The following is a 27502-nucleotide window of genomic DNA, read 5'->3' on the forward strand; positions in this document are numbered from 1 at the left end:
GGCTGTGAGTGAACCCTAACGTGTGCCCTATAGCCGTTGGGATCAGCCTTTCGAGTGATGACTTCTACTGTCCTTTGCTAAGCAAAACAGATTGCGAAAGAAGCAAACGATCTCCATTTTGTTTCCTAGAAGAAAGAAAGAAAGAAAGAAAGAGAAAATGGTCTGAGCTTTCTTTTTCTCTGGCACAGTATACGTGAAATAAATGTTCTTTTCTCTCGCTTCCTCCATCTGGTAGTCGCAGACCGCTGAAGGTTATATCTTGAACTATATTTAGTTATCGCCATGTAGTGGTACTGAGGCAGATTAGCATAATTTCAGCTATGTGCGTCCGCCAGTTTTTTAAAGCGAGTAGCTTTCTTTTGCTCTTTCGGCCGTTTCGTGGTTGGTCGGTGGTCGATGGTCAAACTCGACGAGGAGAACGTTCGTTCGCTCCCTCCCCCTCTCGTTCATCTGTTCGTTAGTTCGAGTTGTTCGCTTACATTGACGATAATCGTCCTCGATTTCTGCACAATTTTATTTTTATCCACGGCATTAAGACTGTATTATTTTTTAACGCGTTAGAGGGGCACCATCTTTGTTTTTTTCTTGGACCAGCGCTGCTTTTGTGCACGAACATGTCATCTGTGCCAACGCGGTGTATGTAGACCGTCTCGACCGTGTGTGCATGCAGCCTTCTAGCGCTGCTCCGCACGGTCGCCATCACCGGTCTGAGAGGCTCCTTTTGATTACTTATGTTAGTAGCACATAATTGCTCTTTTTTTCTTCCTTTTCTTTCGTTTTCTCAGCAGCCGTTAGAGCTGTTATGAAGTTCACACAGGTCACAAAGCATGCACGCTTAGCCAGAAGTTTTAACGTTGCTGGTCGCGGGACCTCACCTTTTCTTGCAGTCTCGTTCATGGGGGACCTTACAAAAGGCCAACCGCAACGTAATTTCACTTTGGCTAATATTATTACAAATGCGTAGTATGTAGTACTGAAGCAACATGAGCAAAGCTGCGGGGCTTGTACTTATCTAATTTTATTACATAGCAGCCTTTAAATAGCACTTAAGCAGACGACGCGTGCACCTGGCGTACATGACGCGAGTCCCAGCACGTCGCCTCCGAGATTATTCAGCGCGCCGCACGTAGTCTCTGAGGACGGCGCGTAATCTCGCAGGTCAAGCCTATGAGCCGCACATTCTGGGTGATGAGTCACTTCGGGCGAGCGGCGTACTTTTCTTTCGTGATTTTTTTTCGTGAGCGAGTTTTTTCGTGATGCGTGTGTTCATACTTTAGTCTTACAATTTTGTACAGATGCTTCTCTGTATCTTTCTTTTTCTTTTATTGCCTTTTGTTGCACTACAGAATACATGCAAAACACTGCTTAGACCCATAGCCAGCGGCTAGTAAAGGGTCCAATGGAGAAAGATATACGAATTGTCGGCAACCGTTTGTCAAAATTAGAAATGTCAATGAAGAGAAATTTACAGGAAACGTGCGAAAATATTCATAGTCACTCTAAACACTCGTTAGAGCACCAATTGCCAGAAGTAGTAAAATTGCATAAACTAAAAACTGATGAATCTAACAGGAACGCGTAGAACTTATGCAAGGATTACAGCAACGTAAATTGATTGTATACTGTCACATCACGAAGACCACAAATAGTATCAAATCCCTCGGATCACCACGAATGCATAATATCACACCACATAGCTCATAGAATGCATAATATTGTATCACATCGCCAAGCAATGTCACATCACCGACAAAATATGGGTGTAGGTATAGGATTACGTGCAGATAATATCAACTGTAAGCGCGTATTCAAAGTGTGTCATTCATATTAATGTAGTGATCTTATTTATTGCAGTGGAAAAGTTGTTGGTAATTTTGAGGTCATGCGGTGGATTATTCCAAATTTTCACACCAGTAAACTCCAGCATTAGCTCACCATAAGCGTTTCTTTTTACGGCTAAGTTAAAATTTCCGAAGGTATGGCTCGGTGTTGCGCGTGTAGGAATATTAAAGGTAGATATATCAAGCGGAAGGTTGCTTCTTACTATGTTGTGTGCGTGATGTAATCCATAATGTGTATCATGTTGACAAATGCCTTTTGTTCATTTTTTAAAATTTATTTTTACCACCTTGTACATTATGTAGTCTCCTTCACCCCTTGTCTATCCTCTCTCTCTCTCTTTCTCCCTTCCCTCTCCTCTCCCATATTACCGACCGTCGTTCAGGTGACGGTAGATGTGTAGGTAGACAAAGAGTGCGGTCAGCGGCAACTTTCCACGAATATCCGTTTCTCCGCTTTATTTAAGAACCGATCACTGCCACCCGAGTGTGCAAGCTGTGCAGCAGGCACGCGGACATGCTCGCGGGCTCTCTTGCGCGCGCGTGTGTGCGGTCCCGACGCTCGCACCTCGAACAGGGCGGCGCGTTCAAGGGCAGAGACCATCGACCGATATCGATCGTCGCGCGGCCACCCCCCGCTCGCGGGCGCGTGCCGTACCGTACAGCGCGCTGCCGTGGACCAGATGCGGATCTCTCCCTCCCTCTCTCTCTCTCTCTCGGTCCCGCGCACACACACACACGCACAAGCGCGGCAGCCCTGCCGACGACCCACTTTGGGCGCCCTTTCCGCCTTCGCCGCAGCGTTCACCGCTGGCGAAGACGCCCGCCGTGCCCGGCAGCCTTCGCCGTTTCGCGCAGGGAGCAGCGTCCTTGAGAAAGAAGTCCCACCCCCCACGGCTGCTACTGTGTCGAGCTGCACACGCAGTGACTTTCGGGAAGCCCGTCGATACGCGGCTTGAAACGAGATAGGGATTAGCGACGAGTGCGCTTGTCGAGTCTTTTAAAGATATAAAGAACAAACGGAGTAGCGGCGACTCCCTTTCGCGAAAGTAACGGCGTTTGTCCCCTCTTTGAACCCGTTTCGAGAGTTCTCGTATACCTCGATAAAACACTTTTGGTCTCATTGAGGGCAAAGCCAGTTAAAACTAGTTCGAACGTTTGCCGCAAACGCAGCATTTCAGAAAGGCAGGCCATAACCCGCCGGGGTTGCTTAGTGGCTATGGTGTTGGGCTGCTAAGCTCGAGGTCACGCGATCGAATCCCGGCCGCGGCGAAATGCGAAAACACACGTGTACTTACATTTAGGTGCACGTTAAAGAACTCCAGGTGGTCCAAATTTCCGGAGTTCCCCACTACGGCGTGCCTCATAATCAGATCATGATTTTGGCACGTAAAACCCCATAATTTAATTTGAACGTTTAAGGAAGGCCATATATATATATATATATATATATATATATATATATATATATACTTATGATAAGGTGTCACCCTGGGCATTCTACGAGGGTGAATCAGAAAGTCTTTGCCCCTATTTGTTTATTAGCCAGAGTAAGGTACATACAGGTAATTACAAATATAATGTATACACTATTACTCAGTGTATACACTATTAAATATATACGTTACACTATATTTCCACGAAATCCCCGCACCGTTTCAGACCATTTGTCCCATCGCAGCACTAAATTTCAGGTGCCCCTGTTGTCAGTCAGCGACGCACGCGGCCTCCCCTAACACTCATTGTCATGCAAGTCTTCACGGCGTTTTGCGAACTCTCAACACCACCGCCTCACACTTCTCAAAGCGAGACACCTTTTCCCCTTACGTGGGCTGCATTTTCCTGTGGATTCCGATGGGCGTTCGCCCCTAACTCCATAGAAAATTAATCACACTTCGTTGCTCGTACGCTCTGGAAGTGTGAAGCACAACCGCCATCTTCTATGATGATGATGACGATGATGATAAGGATTTAATGGCATCCCCTTTGAAACGGGGCATTCACAGATAGCAACCTAGCCTGCTTGATTTAATCAGGCATGCTTCTTAATTCTCTCCTTAATCTTAAACATCTCCTTAGTATATTTTGTTCCTTCAGAATCTGCCTTGTACCGCTGGCTTCGACTGTGAGAGGTCCCGTCGTATCAATCTCTTCCATGCTTTTTCTTTTCTACCAATACTCTAAAAGTCTCTTGCCTATCTCGACTGTTGACCGTTTTACGCTTCCGTGCACTTTAAACCCAAGCGCTTCTGGAAGATGTACGTTACCTACGGATGAATCCCTTCGCATTCCATTAGGATGTGCTGAGTGGTGTCCAAATTTTTGCTGCAGCATACACATGCCTCATCTAGTTCCGGATATTTTCTCCGGTATGTTTTTGCCCGTAGGCAACCGGCTTGAACCTCGAATAGCAAGGCACTGCCCTTTGTGTTATCGTAGGGATTTTCCCTTCTAATTTCTGTCTTCTCATTCTTGTAAATCTCCATGGTCGTTTTCGTTTCTATTCTTTGCTTCCAGTTCACTCTCTCTGTTTCTCTCACTTTCTTCCTGATGACTCCTCGTTATCTAGTTACAGTTTCAGTTACCTTGTGCTTGGTTGCTAACTTTCTTGACCTCTTTCTCCATTCTGTGTCCACGCTTTTCAAGTACAGACACTTGTGCACTTTAGCTGCCCATTTATTTTCATCCATGTTCTTGAGTCTTTCTTCAAAACTAATGTAATCTGTGCTTCTCTGACTTCAAATGGGGCCCAACCCATGTCCCCCTGCACTGCCTCATTTGTGGTTTTGCCGTGGGCTCCCATAGCCAACCGGCCTACCGATCTTTGGTTAACTTCCAACCTCGACAAGACATCCGATTTGAAGCACAGAATGGCATTTGCAAACGTTAGCGCTGGCACCATTGCTCCTTTTCAGATTCCACGCACCACCTCATACTTATTGTGTTCCCACAGTGTCCTGTGTTTCATTATTGAAGCATTCCAATTCCCCTTTATTTTCAGATTCTCTTTGTGGGTGCTTCAGTGAGTCTTCGTATATGTATACGCCGAGGCACATATATATTGCTTGACTATGGGTGTGACTTGCTGTTGAATTGACACCACGTAATTACTCGACTCTTCAATAAAGATCATAATTCCTAATTTATGTGTGCTAAATTTGAGGCCTAGATTTATCGCTGCTTTGCCACAGATATTCGCGAGTGCCTGTAAATTTTGTTATTGTCCGCTGCTAGCACTACATCGTTCGTAATAATCAGTCCATGTAGCTTCTGTTGCACCATTCGTCCATTACGCATGCAGGATAAGTCAGGCCCTATTTCACTGTTTTCCAATCGTCTTTTTATGCCCTTAACATAGCGCGTGAACAACAATGGAGACAGAGGACATCCTTGCTTCAGTCCTTGGTGAATTCTCACCACTTCATTACCTTTTCGACCTTCCCACACAACTTGTACTCGATTAGCTGTGTATATCTGCCCCAGCAGCTCCACGAAATTGCCATCTATGTCTTCGTGCTTGAGAATATCCCATAACTACTCCCTGTCTACGTTGTCGTAGGCACCCTTAAAGTTTAGAAATACTATCCATAAAGGTCTATTCTGAGCTACTGAAATCTCTATGCACTGAGTTAGAACAAATATATTATTTTCTAAGCGTCTGCCTCGCCTGAACCCATTCTGCAGTTCCCCTAGTACACAATTTTTCTCCACCCACTTCGACAGTTCCAATTTTATTGCTTGCATTGTGATTCTATATCTCACCGACGTTACTGTAACTGACCTGTACGAGCTTAATTGTCTTATCATTATCACCTTTACCTTTGTCGATGAGGTTCATATTACTTTCACTCCATCCAACCCGGAATTTTCTTCGTTCTAATCACTAGCTCTATGGCATTCGTCAGCATTGCCTTGCTCTTTGGACCTAGGTTTTTGAATAGCTGTATTGGGCTTCCATAGGGTCCTGCTGCCGTATTCAACACTGACTTCAACACTGACACTTCAATAACTGACAGCAGCACCGGGCCGGCCCAAGAAAGGTCCACTGCTGGTAATGGATATGTTGACTTCGCATTTACAGCCGTAATTTGGCAAAAAAAAAAAAGGATGCAAAGACTCTCTGCTTCGCCCTCTATATGTCACGCGAAAGTGGAAGTGTCCCGAAATAGTGATCGGTCTTGATTACGGTCTCTTATTGGTCGCGTGACGAACGCATTGAAACGACGTATATACGCGCGACCGAGAGGCAACCGAAAAAGCTACATGACTGAGGAAATGCTGCTCACGTTCCGCGGAACTTGGCGGGATGGGCAAGTTTTCGTTGTCACGCGATGTTGATTCCCGCTCCTTTTGGTGAGTTACGAAAGGCGCGGCGTTATTGATCCCTTTCTTTCTTTCTGTTTGGTGCGCGAATGTTAGGAAAGGCCAGCTCGTATTGACCGTTTTTTGTTGCATCAAGGTGATTGACAGAGCTAACTTGACCTTTCTTAGGCCGTTGTCCTGTGTTTTTGTTCCGGTTCTCCTTCACCCCCCCCCCCCACCTTTTCTTTTTCTTTTCCTCGTCTTCGAATACTTATGAAGACATGGCGTGAATGGACTTTTATTCTCATTGCCAACTTCTTTCTTTCTTTTGTTCAGCGTCCAACATATAGGTCATGTGACAGTTACGAAATCTGTTCACATTGCGTTTCAACGCTTCCTGAACAGAAAATAAGCGAACGAACAATTTCTTCTTGCTTGACTGCTTTTGTCTGCTATTTACTTTTTACAACTGCCTCATCGTATAAAACGCGGATGCAGCGTTTCAAGTGAAGCGGGTGATGTACATGTCCTATCTGTGCCTAACTCGCGTTCTTATGATTTTTAAATTTCTTCTCTCCTGCACAGCTCGCCAGACTGGTATTGTGATCTAGAGAAAGAAACTCTGAGCTAAGATGGTTAATTACGACGCTAATTAAGTTGGTATTTTAATGCCACCGAGGGTAACCCTGAACTTGACGCGTATTTGTTTTATGTATGGTTGCGGTGGAAGCTGTTGCAGGCTGAGCTGGAAGTAGTGACCGTGGAGGGCGAACGAAGTCGTGCGCATAAGACATAGACGCACATCTGCAATGCATGTGTGTCAGTGCGTAATATGTAAGAGCAGTCAGTCAGTGACATTGGTTGCAGTGCACGCTATGAATGGATGGTGCAAACAGGTCGTCGGATAAAAGGCAGTAGACGTTCAAAGCCACTGCCTTAATGTTTCACACAGCACACAGAGAGAAGGGGTGACGCTTTTTGCGAAACGCGCATCAGTTACAACGTCCCTGTTAACTCATTCAGGCCCTCAACACACTATAAGGCATTTCTATGCATGGTTCCGCTCTGTGTAGTACTACTGCTACTAAAAAATAATAACAATAATAAAACGGAGAAGCAGCAAGTGCAACGCGCGTGTCGTGCATTGCTGTTGCAATGCGTTTCACCGCAGACCTACGCAGTTATGCCGTATTTCGTGCTTGGTTTCCGTCGGTGTTGAACGTGCGTGTACGGGTGGTTTCAGCAGAACGGCGACGTGACGTCTGTTACTTGACGAGAAACTATGCGCACCGCGTGACACTGACATTTACCGGGTGCGTTCACGTAACCAGCTGTCGGTGGTGAAGAACAGCGACGTTCTGTTTGCCGTGCACACGGTCGCAGGTGCGACTCCCGTCTGCGGCGGCCGCATTCCGGTGCGCGCGGATTGAAAAAAAAGAAGAAGAAAAAAACAGAATAAATGAAAAGCTCGTGTGTATGGAGGATTGCGTGCTGGCCAAACGGTCCCAGATTGTGAGGATTAATCCGGAACGCTTGCAGTGCGCCGTTTTACCAGAAGCCAGGTTGTGATAGATTTGAGACGCCAAAACGTGTTGTAACAGCGATCGAAATTTCGCATAGCAACCTCTCTCTCGTTTTCTCCCCGAAGTTATGGGCGCGTATTCGCAATAAGAAGCTCTTAAGCTAGAATTATTCGTGAGAGCAAGTTTCAGCCAATCCTAATGCTGGAGACATTAGCGAAGACTTCCAGCGAGTGGCAGAGAACACTTACGTACGAAGTGGGCTGTAAATACGGCTCCTGGGTCGTTAAGGCCGTGTATGCATAATTCATTCTGGCAAAAGCAACCATCGAAAGTGAAGTTCTGCAGTGTTTAAGCAACAAGACGAGAAGGAAAGTTCGACGTGTGCCGACGGCGCGTGTCACGTGATGCGCAACCACTTTCGTCTGTGCCCACTGCGAATCCGCCTTCGTAAGCGCACGATAAGCGGAAGGCGTCACCGTCGTACAAACGTATATACTTGTGCTCTGCGAGCAAGCCCTTCATAAATGAATGCGAAATGCGGTATAGCCCCGTTTATGTCGCCTCTTTCCTCGGGCACTTAGCTAACGCGGCAAGGCGGCGGCGTTGCTACTTCTCGGAACTCGCCGCTGCAGCCTCTCTCGATTCGGTCGTCTCGATCTCGTTCATCCCTGGAAAACGCAAACGGGTACTCGTCGCATAGGGCGGCGAGCGATGCCATACGCGTTGCGGGGATTACGTAAGAAAGCTGGGATGACGCGAGGCGGCCCACGGTGCCAGGCCGCGGTGGCGTCTCACGATCAGATTGCATTAATTAGCCGTCCGGTCCACTATTTTCAGAGCTCGGGCCAATTCGGCGTGTTGCTGTTGCAGTCCTTTCTGCGTGCTCCGTTTTCGTTTGTCTTCAGTCCTTCAACTTTCTTTCCTCATTTATCTCATATCTCTTTCTTTCTGACCGCGTTCTGTTTGCGTCATGGCTCGTGACGCACCCGCTCGTCGCATTTGTGTGTGTGTGTGTGTGTGTGTGTGTGTGTGTGTGTGTGTGTGTGTGTGTGTGTGTGTGTGTGTGTGTGTGTGTGTGTGTGTGTGTGTGTGTGTGTGTGTGTGTGTGTGTGTGTGTGTGTGTGTGTGTGTGCGTGCGTGCGTGCGTGCGTGCGTGCGCGGGGGGAGGGGGGGCAAGTGGAGTTGCTTGTTGCAAGGCGGGAGGCTGGCGGAAGCGCGCGTAATGGAATAAGCGGTCGTAGTTCGTGCGGCTATAGTCAGTGCTGTATTTAGCCCTAGTCTGTATGCAAGTAACATGCGGCGGGCAATCGGCAGGTATAGCCACAAGCTAAGGGGTCGCAGGGGCTACCGAAACTTTCAACCTCGGGTCACCGACGACTTGCTCGAGCATGGACTGATAGCGAAGACCTCGTAAACAGAGGACGGGGATCAGTGTCAGGAATGGTCAGCTGAGAACAGATCGACACAAATGTTCGGGTAGGGAAAATCGCTGCACAAAATCGCGCACTCCTACGGCGGGACACAAACCGTCGTTGTGTTTAAGCGCTCACGGCAGCCCAAGTCTCGCACACGAGCCCGCAAAATAATCGTTTATTGACATATTTCTTCTTAAGGCGCTATGTCGGCCACTCCTTTGTGCCCGAGAAACTCGAACGGTTGTTTAATTTATACTCAATTTAATGCTTGATAAGTTACACATTTGTACCGCTGGCACCGCGAAATACTCGTTCTTCTTGCGTTCTTCTTTTTTTCTTTTTTTGCACGATATAGAACGGGGAGAGCGGCACGATACAGAACGGCGCACAAATGTGGCGTCGGCCAGTCAATTCTTGTCTCACGATCAGGTGGCGTAGTTACGCAGATATAGTTTCGTAAGCTTATGCGCCTTGTTTGTGCAGAAGAACGAATACCAGAACATTTGCGATGCACGCTGTGTTTCATCTATTATTTCTTCTTTCCCTGCACACGTGCTCTATGAATATGACGTAGCGACGAGCCCCGTCATGTTGTCGCCGCTCTAAATTTCATTTCCAGATGTGCTGACCTTCTTAAAAGTGGCCTGCCATATATGTACTCGTCGACGCATTCGCTCAGCGTAATCGCGCTCGTTCGTCTCCACCGCAGCCTCGCAATACGCGCGAGTGCTGCGGGGAAGCAGATCGTAGAGTAACAGAAGCGCTTATACCGGCAGATGCCGAGCGCCGCGTGAAGCCATTTCGAATGCGTGCGCTTTGTGTCGACACGATGGGGCGGGGACGCTTAAAGCGTGTTCGCGCCGAATTAATTATGCTGGGGCTTTCGCAACGCGTCGTCACGAACGGTCTTCGGCGCAGCGAAGTTCCTTTGTGCGAACACCATGACGGGGTGTGCGTTCCCCGTCGCATCCCCTTCGTGCGCCCGCTGTTAACTAATTCATGCGCGGGAGCTTGTACCCGCTACAAAAGTGAATATTATCGGTAAAAACGGCTAGACAAACGCAAGAAAACACCGTTCAGTTGGAACCGCGAGAGCATTTTGATAGGAATTAGATGGGTACTGACACGTGTCTTCCAGGTTGTGGAAACTCTTCCACGCGCTTCTCCCACGTAAAAGGGTGACACTTATCAATCATGAAGGTTGAGAAACACTTATAATATATTTTAATTTGACGCTGAAATTAGTTTCCTGATGGCGAACGTGGCGTCATCGACGTTATCGCGACAAGGTGACAAAGGGCGGATGCGCCATTGGGTGGATAGATGGATGAATTGTGGTTCTTTAGGGCGTTAGCGAATACCATATATATATATATATATATATATATATATATATATATATATATATATATATATATATATATATATATATATATATATATATATATATATATATATATATATATATATATATATATATATATGGGTTTCAACGCCTTTAAAAAGGAGGCGTTGAAAGGGAAGAAAATTCACCTCTATTCCGGCAAGCAGAATGCACATATGGTTGGACCCTCCATGACCGAGAGAAAAATGTTCATGACCCATTTGGCGATCCTGACTCGCAGTTTGAGAAACACTGAGATAGGCGGAGTACGTGGAAAGTAATATGCAGAATAATTACAAGAAGCGACCATCGTTCCACCCGCGTAGTTTGCTTACGCTGTCACTTCGTTGAGTGTGTGTCAGTGCGATGGCCTTGCACACCGTCACTGCGTTTATTGCTTCCGCAGAGCAGCCGGGTTGCGAGGCCCTACTGCTCTATACAAACAGTATAGTGCGGGAAACTGCAATGAAATCCGTGACGTCGCCTGACGTCATCGGTGCTGTGGTCTGGCGCTAATTTCAAAGCTTTCAAATTGTGGTCTGCCACATTCTGCGCTGATAACCTTTTTCTTTCGCCAGACACCTATAATGAAAGAGAGAGTGTGTTTGTTTACATGAAGGCAGAGAGGTCGGCCTGCGCTATGTCTTGCTCTGTCATGCTACTATAATGTGGGAGAGGGGGACTGGGAAGGAAAAAAAGCGACGACGACGAAGAGTAGAAGGGGTATGTGTCCACCACGCACATGCCAACCACGCACATGTCCATCACGCACATGTCCACCACGATGCGGCATCTGTAAATGGCAGTTTTGAGCAAACGCCTTACCAGTGTAAACTGATTCCGGGTTTCCCTTATTCCGTGTCCCATCAATCCGATCTGCTTATCTCGAGCTTATCTTCGGCTGCCCTATCAAAATACTGTTTTTTCTTTGTCGGCTACTCCGTGGAATCTCCGTGGAATCTGCGACTGGGATTCCGATATGGCGTCCATTCCTCGGCCGTCGTGCCCCCCCTGCTGGCCCGAGAACAATGTCGATGAGAGGAGGAGACTCGGTTTATTAGGGTGCCGCGATTCAGGACATCGCGCGGCGGCTGATTGCCGGGCACGACGAAGGCGAAAGTGGCCTTTTCTTGTCGAGGAGGAGGGAGGTTGGAAGGAGGGGGGGGGAATGAAACTGGAGGGGGGAGTGGCTTCGCTGTGCGTCCCCCTGGCCGCGCCGCACGCGCGGCGGTCGTTGCGCTGCGCCCGCGTCGCGAAGGCCTTTTTTTTTTCCGACGCTCGCTGCGCTCGAGAGGTGACCTCGCATCATGCCTTCGCCGCATTTTTCTAGGCTTTCTTTTTGTTTGTTTGTTTCTCCCCTTATCTTATTTCTGCTCGGTTTGTTGGGGCGTGTTATTTGTGGCCGCGGCACCCATTTCTAGCCGTATTTCAAACACTGGCGGCCAGCGTATACTCCATGGAGGGCGCAGCATTTTTTTTTTTATCTTCCGTTTATACGGTACGGAGCTCTGCCGTTCCAGCTTTTTTTTTCTCCCTGTCTCTCCACCTGCCGCGTTGTTGCTTGTTATCTGGGTTACCTGCCTTGTGGTCGAAAGCGCTAGCTACGCACTCTTCTGATATGTCTTTTTTTTCTTTTTCCGAGCCAGCAAAAAGAACCCACCATTTATTCCTGCGCGGTGCTGAGAGGCTCGCGCCGCCTCTTCGTCTAACGGCGCCTGTTTTGCTCTCCTTCCCTCGGACGTGTCGGCGATGATGCGGCCGATTGTCGCTCGCGGGGCGCAAAAATGCGGGCGCCGTTCGTTGATCGGCGCTCCTCAGCGAGCGAACAAGTAGGCCTTGCCTTTCTTCTCTCCATCTTCTTTTATTTCCAAGTGCGGAGTCCTCACTCCCAATACGGTTGCCGCCGCCAAATCGGCGGCGCACCCAATACGTAATCGGCGTAACGCATCGAATAGCCGACCCGTCATCCAAGGTTGAACGCGTCCCCGCTTTTATTGAACGCTGCTATCGCGTACAAGATTGAGGCAGAGACGGAGGCGCACCTTTGATGTGTCGTTTGTTTCGCTGGAACACGGCTGCTGTGTGTGGCGTTTCAGGATCAGTTAACGAGGAAAGGGGGGCTTCACTTCTGCGATATATATAAACTGGGTCGTTATACTTTACTGTCAGAACGGGAAAAGCAGTTACGAATCCCCCTGTTATCGCTTCAGGCCACAAGGCAATTCGCAAGCGAGTAAGCGCGCGCGGTGCAGAATTCCGTAAGATGGGCGATACAGTTGGGGATAGAAAACCTATACGTGGCAAGCTTGCATGTAGGTTCCTTACCTGGGGTCGTAGTGATGATAATGACAGTGGATGATACTTAACGTCTCAATTTTGCACCTTTGAGCTATTAGGTATGTTGCAGTGAAAGACTATGTGTCATTTCTGATCAGCTGTAGGTGTTTTGTAACTTCCGCGGTGAGTTGTATAGACGCGGCTGACAGCGATGCGAGGCCTGTCATTTCTTGAATCAGTCTGGTTGCAGGCCTTACAGCTATCAACATTGTATTCTAATAAATAAGCTATCCATTCACTCGCCGGCTTCGCGCACTAACCGCTTCGTCTTAATCGATCCAGTGTCGCCATGTGTCATTCTCTCCCATTTTCGTAGTCCTCTTATATGCTCATATACGCTGTAACGGTCCCCTTAAACTGTACCGGTATCTGAATACGCAGACGTCTTTGTTTATCTTTTCTCCTCCCCCTCCCCCCCACTCTCCCCTCATCCTGCGTTCCTGTCGATGAGGTCAGTACGAGCAAGAGGACCACGTTATTCAAGCCATCGTGGAGCTCGAGTTTAAAATTTGCTAGCCAGTGGTATGCGGAACTAACATTACTTATAGCTACGTGACCGAGAGGAAAAGAGGATGCGTAAGGCTTTGACCACTTCTATTTTTGCATTCGCGGCTTTGCTGCTCTTATTTTCAGTCGCACAGCACAACCTATGAATAGGTGTCGCGCTGCAGTGAAGTTCTAAACACGCGCACACGAAGGGAGACGTTTCGGATTGACGTTATATAGCCTGTTTCCGGGGGAAATAAAGCTACAGAGTGTACAGAGAGACGCGCGCACATTGATGATCGTGCAAACCCCCACTCCGTCCCCGTGGGCGTTTCCCGTTCGAGTCGTGTGTCACGATTCGAATACCATTCTTGGCGAACATATATGATCTGGCTGCTCAGGCTGTGCTCCTGTAATGACGATGTCGAGCGTCGCCTCCGTTCGGGTCGTCGTCGTTTCCTGCGCGCTCGATTCGGCGTTTCCGTATATCGCTTACATCCTCAATGGGAATCGGAAGCAGCAGCCAGTCTCGGTCTTCTCGCCATCACCAGACGTCCACGAGAGTTTGCGGGCGCTTTGGAGAGGCGCAGTGTGGGCCCGTCGGGGCATCGCACGACACGCGATGTGTATGTGCGCTTTCACGAGAAGCGCGAAGCTCTCGACCGAGTAACAACGTTTTTAGATTGCCGAGTAAGGTCTTTCAGCGCTGGAGGAAAGGCGAGAAATAACGCGTCGGGGCAACGCAGGTACAACGGAACGCGCTTTCCTGCGCGCATCAGCGTTTTCTTTCACCACTTCCCCCCACCCCCCACCCCCCCAAACACACACTTTATTTTTTCTCGAGGTAAAAAGTGTGCACGCTTGCGGCTTCTGGGACGATGTACTTGACGCTGCGCAGCTCATATTTAGATTGATGCCAGAGTGCGGGAAAGAAGGAACGAGAGCGGTGCATACCAGACGCGGAACGAAACGGCGCGTTCTCTGAAGTGGGGGGGGGGGGGGGGAGCGCTCTGAGAAACGTCTTCATCTGTGGATCGCTTTCGCGTCGTGCTGCTCGGGGAAAAAAAGAAACTTGGAAGAAACGGGCCGCGCGGGCTTGCAAGCGAAGTGAGACGTGTACGTGTGTACTTGTACATGCCTGCCGCCGCGGTTCGTTGAGCAATAGATGCCCGCTGCACACGCGTGCGCGGGAAGACAGTAAGTGCGGACAGAAGACATTATGTGCGTTTCCTGCATGTCGAATGGGGCTGACCACTTTGAACGGACGACGCGCGCCCCAGGAAAGACCGCGTCGAGTTCGTGGTCCGCAGTGGCTGAGCGCGTCTCTCATCTTTCGCTCGGAGGCTGCTATTTTTGATGCCGCTGCGGGGGGAGCGAGATCTTCGTAGCCGGCGCGTGCGTCATTCGTTCCCCGGCGGCTGACGGCACAGATGCGATGTGTTCCTCTTAAACCTGCGCCTGGCCGCAGCCTTGATTTGTCGCCGAGATGATATTGCGCGCTCACGCGCGAAGCAGACGTCGTTTGTGTGTTTGTCTGGGTTCCCATATACATCTATCGCCAGGCCGGTTCTGCGCTTGTATCAGCCCTACCGTCCCTTCGCTGGCGTTTGACTGTCGCTATGCGTCGAATATAGCATTGAGGAAAAAGTGTCCGTAGCTGCAGTTTTGCGAAGCGAATTGCATCGATCGCACTGCACGCGCTGCCCTTGGCAGTATAATGACGGGCGCCGTCGTTTCCTGTATACACGGATTCGCCGTCGATGATGTCGTGAAGCCTTTTGCGTTAATGTGACGGCTTCTGCATACGGAGGATGCCTGTTTCTCCGCCGATTTTCGTGTTAACTTTTTTGTTGTATCATTTCTTTAGTTGCATCACGTGCATCCGCATGCTCGTTCGTCTTCTTATTTAACAAATTTTGTCGAATAAGCTCTCAGTCCTTGGTCAGCACACCTCGCGTCTTCGGATGCCTGTCTCCGTCTGTTAGCTAAACTCGTTGAGTTTTCACCATGTACCGCATTCGCTTCTGTGAATCCCACTGTAGACGAAGCGGTGCCATCGAAGCACTATTTACCGGAAATTTTGCCGGCAGTGCGAAAATAAGCGGCATTTTATGTGTCGTTTCTTCGTTGTGCGCAGAGCGAGTGACACGTGTACACGTGTTCTTCGGCCTCTAGCTCGGCGAAGATACGTCATGCTCCGTGCGATAGTTGCCCGCTGCGCGCACACAGCTTTGCGCTTTGCTGCCAAATCGCCAAAATGGAAGTTTCTGTGCGCCTGACTATGTTTTGTGCATACAGACAAGGGGGATGGGAAGGGGGGGGTTCAAGAACATTTATGGGAGCAAGTCTTACAAGATAAAAAAAAACGACAACTTTATGCGCTGCCGTGGACATGTAAGACGCACAGGACAATTAAAACATACATACACACGCATGGAAATGCCAGAATTCAGTTTATATATTTCGTATTATTTCTTCCCTGTGATAACAGTATACGCGCGTCGAAGTTTCATGTATGCATACTCAGACACGCCGGTGGTGTTTAATGGAATTGTTTTTTTAGTTGACTTGAAGTTTATTTCTTGCGTAAAGCGTACATTGAAATATGTGAAAAAGAAAGCGTTCGGATCCGTGTAGCTCGAGGCACCTTGAGATCCCTAACAAAATTATGTACAGGAAGCGAAGCAAACTGCAGGTAAAGCAAAGAGACATGCTTAGGTGCCTTTACGCCTCCACCGCAAGCTCAGTTCTGTCGTTTACCCGTTCCGACTAGAATTTTCGAGTTCTGGTATTTATTTCTCCGTGATCGTACCACACGTACCGATGTTCATTGTCAACATCATGCGTACCATGCACCGGAGCATTGCTTCTGGTTAAAAACCTCCTTGCCCCCCCCCCCCCTCCTCTCTCACGCGTAATCTTAATAACGTTGATTCGCTTTTGTGCTATCGCCTTGAGGACTGCTTTGGTTTCTGAGACTGGCTGAATGGTTATCACTCTGATTAATCGATGGTTCATCCAAGTGGGACATCGCAGCGATTAATCTGGCGCAATCGTTAACTATCTGTACTCGCCTGTGTAGGGGACAGCTTCCGCTTTCGAGTCACCTGCCAATTATGGCAGCGGGGCATCAAAAGTAGTTTTGCTGCATCACTTGTGTTAGGGTGGAATTGTGGACCTGGTCGCACCGATGCGTATTGAGAGGGCGGCGTGCAAGTAATCTTGAAAGAGCGCGTCATGCCGCTGGAAACCGTCGAAAAGTGACCGCCAAGAACAGCAGACCCTTACTTATAGACTTTCCTCTAGCCTGTTTGTCTACTGCGCTGGACACAATTTAAAGGGCCAGCTCGTCTTGGTTGATGCGGTTAATTTTGTCAAAGCTCTGACGCTTATATCGATTACAAAGACGGCGCCGAATAAAACAACACACGAAGAAGGGGGACACGAGACAGCACGTAGGCGAAGCAAACGTGCTGTCTCGTGGCTGTCTCGAGGACATTTCAAGCACTTCATGACGAGTCGTTTGCAGCGAGAGGGTCAAGGAGGAACGCATCATGATATAGACTCCATGATTGAGAGTCTATATAAAACTAACTAACTAACTAACTAACTAACTAACTAACTAACTAACTAACTAACTAACTAACTAACTAACTAACTAACTAAATAAATAAATAAATAAATAAATAAATAAATAAATAAATAAATCGGGATACAAAGGTGCATGTGAGGGAACTCTTGGTTATTTGCATTAAGTACTGCACTCTGCAGCGTTGCTTCTTTCGCTTGGCTGTTCAGAAAAAAAATTAGTTCGATATATTGTATAATCGCACTTGCTTGTTGAGTTATCTGAAGTCTCGTTTTGAAGGGAAGTATATATATGACAGGGGCGGCTGCTTACTGGCAATTAAGGTGAGTCGTTGGAAGGAGGGGGCTTTCGTGAGTTTCGTATAAACACGCTAACATTTCATTCATAATCATCTTTTTTCTTATTACGACGCACGTTATATCAGAAGGCGGAAATTAATTCGAAAAGTGACAAGATCTAAGACGTGGTCCTTCCTCGAGCTGTACATGCATAGCGGGCGCTCCTCTGTGGGCAGCACACACGTATACATGTAGTGCTTATGACGGGGACCGTCAGAAGCGTGATCCGAAACGTCCGTCTCGATGCGCTGTTATTTCTCGCCCTCAGGAAGGTTTGACGTCATAGCGTTTCGTGTTGCTTTGTACCGTGCGGCGTTGGTGACGGCTGTTCCCATGCGTCGGCTCGCCCGCCCCGTGCGTTGTCTCTGCGGTGGGCAGTATAAGCTACGAAGGCTGCTGGGGCTTCTGCCGAACTCTGGCACGGCTGCGAAAAAATAAATAAGAAAAGCGACTCGTCGCGCTATGCGCACTTCCGCAATCTGGAAATGCGTCTTCATGCTCCACTGATCACCTCTTGGATGAGACCTCGGGGAAGCAGCGACTGCTACCGTGTGTTCTGGCGAACGCCCTTTGTATTTCGCGCCATTCATGAAGGAGGTCGAGCCAGTGGAGCTTCACGTAACCTACATTGCGTCCGGATTGCGCGAATAGTCAGGCTGCCATTGCATGTAGAGTTTCGTTAGAGACCGCTCGCGTTGGAGGCATTAAACAGCCGCTATTTTCCGCGAAGTATATATAGGGTAACTGTTCAACGAAAAACAAGATATAAGAAACACGGTCGAAGATGTAAGACATATATACGGTCGTCAGACCTCTGACGACCGAACATTGTAGGGCTTGATTATATACTCCACCATGTGTCTTTCAAGTCTTCTTGTTCGTTGAATAGCTTGGCTAAGTTCACACGGTATACGGCAAACAATGCCCGAGCGGTCATTTTTTAGATGCGGGGCTGAGCTGTTTGGCCGGCAGCGTCTCTTATTCCTGTCAAACCCGATCGGTACCGAATCTCGATCATGATTGGCTCCTTTCCGCACCAAGCGCAAAGGACCCGATCGCTTTCGAGAAATTCAATCTCAATCCGGCTTGATCGCGATCAAAATGAAAGCGCATCCGCAATCCTTACGTTGCGATAAAGTCGAGTTGTGTCGCGTCAGTGTTGAGCGCGTGATACGGAGTTTAAACCTCGCGGTATCTCGCTGCGTTTGTCCTGCCTGCTTGCTGTGAGATACTATGTATGCCAAGGATTATGTAGTCGTGAATGTGGACCTCTCCGTATAAAACACCACGCCACGCGGCCGTTCTTCTACGCATGCGTATACACTGTAGAAGTGCAGTGCACTGGTGACCTACACGCGTTTTCTGCGTGTTTCGCTCAGCCCCGCTTCCAGAGTTTGTGTGTGTTTGCCACATCCAGAGGTCGATAAACAGGAAGAGGACGCATGGCGACATTGCGTGTGCGTAGGAGGTTCAGCGGCGGAAGGTGGCCAATGCGTGCGGTTGTGACGACACGTCGACATCGTCGTATTGCTCAAGCGCCGGGTCGGTTCGGGTCGCGCGCCGCTGTAGTCGGTACATGCTCGACGTCTGTCGTCATGTTTTTGTTCTCGGTGCTGCATGGAAACGCGCGGAAACGGAATGGTGTGTAGGCCAGGAAGGAGATACGCACGCGTGTAGTTCCGTGTTTTCGACGATTGTGACTCATCGATGCACGCCTGCCTGCCTGCGTGCATATGCGTGCGTCCGTGCGTGTGTGTGTGTGTGTGTGTGTGAGAGAGAGAGAGAGAGAGAGCACAGCGATATAGCGATTCCCGATGTGCCATGGCTCCTCTCTTCGTGTTGAAAGCGCTGGCGGCGGGAAATAATTAGCGTTGCGAAAAGTCGGTCGCGGCTTCCGCAGCTTGGCTGACGCTCACTTCCGTTTGTTTCGTGCGTTATCTAAGTCACGGAACTTGATGTGCTAGTCGCGCGAGATCGAGGAATGATACAGGGAACCTCTCGGGCCATGATATGGAAGATTGCAAAGCCTTTCATCGTGCATGTGGTGTAGTACACAGCTGCCGATGCATTGCGAGATGTTTCTTCAGTTTAATGTATATAAGGCCGTGATTCGTCCGTCTTGTCATTTGCGCTGTTTATGTGTTTGCATACTTCGGGCTATTGCGATAAAGTTTTCGCTTCATCCTGCAGGCTCGATATGTTTGGCTTTATTTCGCATTGCAGAAGTTTTACACGAACTGCGTTGAGTTGCTTCATTCAAAGCAATGCCGCTGGACCTGCATTAATGCGAATCGCGCTCAGTGATCAATATCAAAGGCAAGACCGAAAGTTTCATGTAAGAGACCAGAGTGGCCCGACGTCTTGCGCTAAAAGGAAAATAATATTTGTAGTGGGATCGAGCTACATGATCCCTGCCATGTTCGAATGCTTGAGTCAACTGCAATTGGAGATAAACTGCCGTTTATGCTCGCTGTTGTAAATTCGATTGGGATTTGTAGGCTGTTCATTCTTTGTCAGCCTCTTTTTGACATTTTCTTTAGCCGTCGTGGGTTGGCCTATAAGCCGGCCGGCGAGACTCCAGGAAAACTTCGAAAGACAGAAGCACGGCCGCACCCTCGGTCGCACTGATCTCGCAGATTTGTAATCTGCACACACTAACGCCGAGCGCGCGCGCGCGCTTCGCTCGCGTAGACCCTCTTTTGCAGGTGTTACACCTGGCTCAGTCCTGCATGCTCGAGCTCTGCCGCAGACGTTTCCTCTGCTTTCTCCTCCCAACGGCTTCGCATTTTCTTTCTTTATGTCACGGCACGAATGACTGGTCATGCGGTCACCGCCGGCGAGTCAGTTGTAGCCAGCCTCGTGCCCAGCGGGACACACTCCTTCGCCGACAAGTAGGTAGAAAAAAAAAAAAAAAGGAGGCGCGGGGGGGGGGGGGGGGCGTCTGCGGCGTTACCGAACCTCGGTACCCGTCGCGTGCCGCTTGGCTGCACCAGCTTAGCCGTTGCTGCCCCCGAGGAGGTTGTTTTTAATCGTTCCGAGTGGTCTCGCCGCCGTCGCTTGGAACAAAGAGAGGCCTGCGACTTGCGTGTACGAGAGACACAGCCGGGGGCAGGCCGCGGACCCCTCCTACTTTCTGTTTGCGCACTTCGGCTTCCTCTCGGAGGGGCAGGGAACGGCCGGAGAACGGCCGCGTTGTGTAACGGCCGCGGAGAAGCCGCGATGCGTGTGTTGCGCGTCGCTTTGAGTGTGTATCAGCCGAGTGACAATATCTATCTTGCCGGAGCGTCGCTAGCAAGCCATTTGAGGTGCAAATCAAACAAATACAAAGAAAAGGCAGGACAGCCGCGTTTTTTGTTCTTTGTGCTCGTTTCACTTGCGCTGCAATGGCTCCCTCAAATATCAACCAATGTGCTCAAGAACAAGTTACCATGTGGAGAACATTTAATCAGGCTTGCTACTATATGGGCGAACTCTCTCTCTGCACTTTCTGTATTCCGAAGCATTGCTTCCTTGGCCTCGCTTCGCGACACGCCACTGTTGGTATAGCATTGTGTGATTGGTCCGTCGAGCCTGTAGCTGGAGATCGGTGGACAAGGACGGAACGACGCCAATTAAGCTTATTACGCCTGATGCGTGTAACGAATAACGATCGTATGATCTCTGTTGCTCTGTTTGTGTAACACGGTTGTCACGCGTGAAGTCGTGCGTGAGCTTGTCAATTTCAAACCGACCAGTCTCTGCGAGAAAGTCGCTTTCCGTAAGCGTGGCAAGAACAGTGACTGGCGTGCGTCGGACGATCGAATCGGCTACGACAGGCCGAGTTGAAGGGTAGATCAGTGTCGAAGCGGCCAGGCGCAAAATTTGTGAAACGTTCAGAAAAAGAAAACGAATGAAAAAAAAATATATGGGCCCGATTTTAAATTTTTATTAGTGATATCATAAGAAGCCAACAAACGTTGACACCAAGGACATCATAGATAATTTCGCCTATGGTGTCCTTGTTTGTTGACTTCTTTATATGTTAGGCATGTTCGAAAATTACATATATCATACGTAATTTTCGAACATGCCTCCTCCACGGCCCGTCACGAACGAATTCCCCCTTTCATGATCATAATACAATACTGAACACGCTTGCATTTGGAATCGTAGAATCTCTCCGCGGGGCTCGCTAATATAAAATGAGCTCGCGTATCCCGGAAACCCGCGCCTTATCGCGACCGCGTTTTGAACCGTGCGGGATCGTTAGAACGAGTCGTCTCCGTAACGGCGGTCTTCTCCTTGACGTGCCCTCGTCAGGCTCACTCCGCCGCTCGAAACGGATGCACTTATGATATGAGCTGTTATTCAAACTGCGTCGTACGCCAGACGCAAGACAAAAATATTAATATAAAGGTAGCTGAAGGGCAAGGGAGGCAAGGGCAATCAACGAGCACATTCAAGACTGTGCGGCGTCGCACCGGCGCTGCAGCCTAACCAAGGAGCCTTAATGACTTCCTCTGCGACCGGTGCACGAACGCGCTGGCTGGTAAGGCTCGTCCTCTTATCGGCCTCGAAGCGGTGGCGCTGCCATTGGCCCGCGGCCGGAAGGTGTTTCGTCGCCCGCGGATCGCCTAACGGCCCGACACGCACACGAGGGCGACGAGCGATGTCAAGCGGCGCCCGCAAAAAAAAAAAAAAAAAAAAAAGAAGCCAGCGAAAGGCTAAAACAAAAGAAATGGGGGGGGGGTAGGTGTCGGAGGCGCGCGGCCTAGAAACAGGAAGCGGCTGCACCGCGACCGTTTGCAGCTGCAGTGGTCGGTGGCATCGTGTACGCGTGTCACGATCTCGACTTACTGCGGCAGTGTCGGGGGGGGCGTAGTCTTCCCCGCAGACACGGGGTCCTCGAATAGTTTGACTGCAGCTCTCCTCGTGCGTATCGGGTGTGTGTGCGTGTGTGTGCGTGCGCGCGCGCGTATCACGCATGCTGTCATCCTGTTGTATATACACACCCCCTTGCGTATATAGGTTGCCCAGGTTCCTCCTACGTGGAGGATGTGTATACGCGTCTGCATCGCGGTTTTGTTTGATCTGGAAACATTTGACAGGAGGCCTGCGTATGTTAGGAGGAGCGGGGCGCCGCAGTGTAATCGATCGTGCGTGGCATCGATCAGTCTTAAACGTTTGTCGTGATTTACCGATTGGTATGCCATCTACCGCAACACCTTTATTATGAGAAAGATATATATCTCTCTCGCGCGCGTGGGAGGGGGAGGGGGGCGGGACATTTCAGCGAATATTTTGATTTTACGACTACGCGAGATATCTGTAGAAGAGGCGGGCCATAGTTCTGCGTGCATTCACCGCATCGTGTGTTTATACGTACACCGCTTCATGTATTGTTCTGTCTTCAATGGCTAGAAGTGTGCGAGGTCGTGACCGAAAATTAGTCTCTGATAGGTGCATGTGCTTTTTGGTTGTTTGTTTCCTCACGGACAGCCCGCTCTGACGACGGCGCTAGTTTAGAGAAGACGGTAATGTGTGCGGAGCGCTGCCCTTTCGCTGACGGTGCGCGGAGCGTCACACGCCTCCCGTTCTAAGGAAGGTTCCTTCTCGAAAGAAAACACGTCAAAGTGCGAAGAGAGGGGAGCGGGGCCAGGGGCGCTAGCCACGTGTGTGTTCCCGCCGCTTTCTTTCTTGTCTAAGGTCGTGGAGAACGGAGCGTTTCTGGCAGGCGCCAAGGCGTGACATCGGGGCCACGGACGGCCACCGGCTTCAGCTACGCGCACGTATCCTGCGCGGGCTGTTGCTGGCGCGCAGTCCGAAAACATGGTGGTGTATAGCGCCGCGGGTGTGCGCCTATAGCTGCCGCCTGGCAGTGTGTTGCGCATGAGGGGGAGGGAGTGTCTGTGGCAGCCGACGCACGCTCCTGCACTGACGCGCGTAACCTTGGCCCTCGACAGCCGGAAAAGAAACTGCTTGAGGATGCAGCAGCGCCGCTGTATACAAGGGCGGCCCACGTAGCGGGGCCGTGTACGCATGTCCTCAGTCTTATTCTGCGACCTATTATCCTTTTCTTCAACGCCACGGTGAACGCTGAGGTGCGAGGAAATTGCAGCCCACTTGCTCTATCGGGCCCCGCGTTTTGAGTGTGTTCGCAGTAGGTGAAGGCTATTTATCAAGAAGAGGTATGTGTCTTTGAGAGACGGGTGGCTCTGGGCACGCGCTTGTCAAGGGTGTCAAAGTTGTATGCGGCTTGGAAGGTGAATGCGCCTCCGATGATTACGCGAGCTTTCAGATTTGACTACGATTTGCTGCAAGCAAAACGAGCTGTGGGGAGGAATAACTTGTGGTAAGGCGAGGAATGGTAATGAACGCGCTATAAATATACAGTTGGGCGGGCGCTACAGGCTGGCTGCCAACCTGTAGCATGCCGAGCGACTCGCAGAACACACAAGAGATATATTGCTTCGTCTTAAGGTGTAAATGAACTTACTGCTCGTGCTTTTTAGTTCGCGACACTTAAAAGTACGTCACGTTCCTTAAAGGGACACTAAAGCGAAACAATGAATCAGTTTAGACTAATGAAGCATTGTTTCAGAACCCTGCAGGGAGCCATTTAAAAAAAAATAGTTTGATTATTAGATGAGAAAATGAAGGTCCAAGTATCAGTATTCGAATTTCGCGCCGAAACCCCAGCGCCGGTATGTCAGCGTGTGACGTCAGGGATACCAAAGTATGTTTTCGCATTTGGGTCGCGTTGGCTGACTAAAGGTTCCCGAAACTTGCCATGTTTAATAGTTGGTTCCTTTAGAACACAATGTAGTCAATCTGTACCGCTATATATAATTAGTAGGCCCTAGAAGATGCCATAAAAATCCATGACGTCACAGCCACCAGGTGCAGGAACTTAAGTAGGCGTCGCCACCCGTATTTCGTTCTTGCGCTTTTTCTGGCTTACCAGACGTCTTATCTTTGTAAGAGTGGTATTTTTGGTTTTGTAGAAAGGTAATTTGCTGATGCAGAAGAAATCATTTTTCACTTTAGTGTCCAGAACTTGGGACATAATGTTCCTCGGGAGGTTTACATGTCACGCGGCCGATCAGAACAGTTCACCTGCTTCGATGGCGATCCACCGCTGGTCTCTTCTTCTCTTCTTGAACACGTAGCTGCCTCTCATGTTCTCGCTGCACAAATCACTGTGTCGTTTCCGGATTTCGGCATCGCGTCGGTGCATTTCCATCCTCGCCTTCGCTTTCCTTTTTTTTTCTTTTTTTTTTTTTTGTGCTGCGCTGTCAGAGGGCAGCATATTTTCCTTCGCGGAGCGCGGGTGCGAATATCTTCCTCGAAGCCCCGCGTACCGCTTCGCGAAGTGCCCTTTACAATCGACGCTAACGCTCGAACTATATGCCGAATGAGCGTGTTTATGTATAAACTGCTCGCGCCGCTTCCGTGCGTACACACGGAAGAACGCTCGCGTGATATCTTGCAGCAGCAGTTTACATATGGCCCGCTCGCGTATTCCTCGTCTGCGCATTTCGCTCCGAAGCTAGCGTGAAAGAGGCACGCAAGCGCCGCTAGCTAACCTCGATAGGGGCAGCTACTGGGTTCGGCAAGAGGGCGCGCCACCCCCCACACACGATGGCGTTGCATCCCCGCCATACACGCGTGCGCTGCGGCGAACTGGATAGAAAGGGTGAAGTCTTTGGGCTTCTTCAGCGGTATTCGCTCTCTCTGCCATTGCTTTTCTCCCGCTGTCGAGTCCTTGTTCGCTCGCCGTTTGGCTGCACCGCAGATCTGGTACTCGTTCGCTGGACTGAACCTGCCCCATTCGAATGCGTGGTCTTGCTCCGCCGCAGGGTACGCTTTGGTCTTTTGTCGTACGTCCGCCGTCCTCGATCCCTTTGTTGCGGGTTCTTACAAAGAGGCGGGGAAGAGAGTAAAAGCGAAAATATCTGGCGGTGGCGCGTGTGCACGTGTGTACAGACGCGCACGAACGCATTTCGCCTAGTGCGGGCGATACCCCTTCGCGAGGGCGGCGACCGCTATCGTGATCGAGGACCGCAGTGCGTGGAGTCGGGGCCGCCGCTGGGCAACGTGCCGGGAGTGAGCAATCGGCTCCCATGCCCGGTGCACTTGTGTGCCGCTACGTGCGGTCTATTTGCGCGTCTGCCACGGAACGTCGTCAGGCCATTCGTGTGCCTGCCTCTGTGCTTCCATGTTAAGTGGGAACAGCGCTATGTATAGGTATAGACATGATGGAACCTTGCTTTCTGTCGGCTGACTATACTCCTCCCCAAGTGAAGGTGAACGATAAAACCAATTTGGATGGGGGGGGGGGGGGGGAGGGGTTCGTGCAATTTAGAGCATTCAATCGCAAGTTCTGAGGATCTACCTTGGATTACCACGCAGTGCGTCAACGGCCCAAACTATTGCCATTGCTCAGGATTATTCAATTACGAAGCGCATAGCCGTCGAGACAATGCGTTCACATGTTAGGCACATTGCCCGGACCCCTTGCTACCACCTCGCCGCATTCACCGTGGAAAGACCCCGCACGTCATTTATCACAACTGTCAGGGCATATCGTGCCTCGCTTACATCGGGGTACGCACCTGCGGCCAGGTCGGTGTCTTCTTCATGGTGTTTGTGCCGTCCTGAAGTAAACCTCAGAATTCCAGGACTTCAGAAAAAGTCAGATCTACCATATATGTAGTCAGATCAAAAAGTCAGATCTACCATACTATCTGTAGCCCTTCTCTACAACCTCGCTGGTGGGCTGAGGTCGAGCTCTGCTACGCCGAAAGCATTCATTCGAGAACCGTTGGGTAAATGCCAAAACATGACTAAATATACACATATGCCACTCGTAAAGAACTCAGCGCCGAGGAGACCAAATATCCGTCGCCGATCAGAAATCATCGCATTGTTTGAAGTCGTATCATTCCTTCAGTAACGGCTGTAGTTTCAATGGGATAAAGCAGGTATAGAGTCCTTTTTAAGCCTGAAGCAAACAGTTCGGGTATTATTTGACATGCCTTGTTGGAACATGGATGTAATAGCAAATAAGACGCAGCGCCGACCAAATTACAGTTTTAGAAGAAAAACAACAACGCGATACCGGCGGAATTGAAGCTGTTTATCAGCTGTTTCAAATTTCATGTTGACTGTAAACGCAACGCTCCTTAAACATTCGTTCGCGGCTCGCGTCTTTCATATCCTGCTCCGCGTTCGCTCTTTCATCTCTCACTGTGCTCGTTCGCTCGGTTACGCCGACGCTCGGCGCAGGAACGGGCGCCTAAGGACTGCTCTCTACGTAGCACCTTACATATGCCGTTTTCGCCGGTTGTTTTTGGATGTTTTGTGCTTAAGTCGAATGACAGGAAACTACGTATTGCGCGATTTGGCACGGATTGAGAATAACCGTTCCTTCGTCTCGGTGACGCGGGCAAGTTTAACTGCCAAGCACCTGCTCATTGTTATGCGCGTATTCCCCTTCGCGGCGCGCACGCGTGCTTTGCGGAGGGACCGACTTTATCTTTCACGTGCGCTTGGCGTGGCTGGAGTGATTCGGATGTACCTTGTCTTTTTTTGCTTTCTTCTCTAATGCATGCGATTATAACATTAGCCGTTGCTGCGGTATATGAGGCACGCGCCGCCGTCTGCGCTTCGGCGCCTCCGCCTTTCGCGGTTATTATTATTCCGCCCCTTATATTTCCTCGTCGACATGTAGCGCGTGATATGAGGCGAAGCATTACGGCCGCGGAGTGCTGCTCCCCCGACTTGTGGAAGCGTCCTCCTCGTCGACGTCATGCACTACATTGGCGTATAATTCCGTGCACCCGCTCGATGCCACTTTAGCGCTGCCCTGGAGGGCAGCCAAGTATTGCGTATGCGTAAGGATGCCGAGCTTCGCGTCCCATATTGGCCCTGTCTCATTGCCTCTTGCCTATATGTTTTCGTCTGTCTGGCCGGGCGGGTTCGGTAGCAGCGACTCTTGCGGCTGGCCGAGCCGCGTGCACGTTTCTTCCTGCTGCGTGTTTCTTTTTCTTTCTTTTTTTTTCGTAAGCACGGCAGACGGACTTTGAACGACTGGCGGTTGATGTCTGCAGGGCGGGGCGAACTTTAATATGGCGCGCATGACTGGGCAGCTTCGACTATATACCGTGCCGTACGTGGTGACCGGTTTGTTTCCTGCGTACGCTTCGTTTTCCTCTTCGTATATTAATCGAGGGGAAAATGTGTTTGTTTGCTCGCGTGCTCCTGGTAAACCGAAGTTGAGGTTTTTCCCAGCCGTGGTTGAACTGAGAA

The 27502-nt window shown here is 49.8% G+C and overlaps 1 protein-coding gene across 2 annotated transcripts in view; it reads left to right on the forward strand.

The window, feature by feature from the left end:
* The window catches only part of LOC142582879 (ubiquitin carboxyl-terminal hydrolase 2-like), a 262205-nt gene that overhangs the window by 155380 nt on the left and 79323 nt on the right, over positions 1–27502 (forward strand). The window lies entirely within an intron of this gene.

Source organism: Dermacentor variabilis, chromosome 5, assembly GCF_050947875.1.
Source record: "Dermacentor variabilis isolate Ectoservices chromosome 5, ASM5094787v1, whole genome shotgun sequence".
Classification (NCBI taxonomy): domain Eukaryota; kingdom Metazoa; phylum Arthropoda; class Arachnida; order Ixodida; family Ixodidae; genus Dermacentor; species Dermacentor variabilis.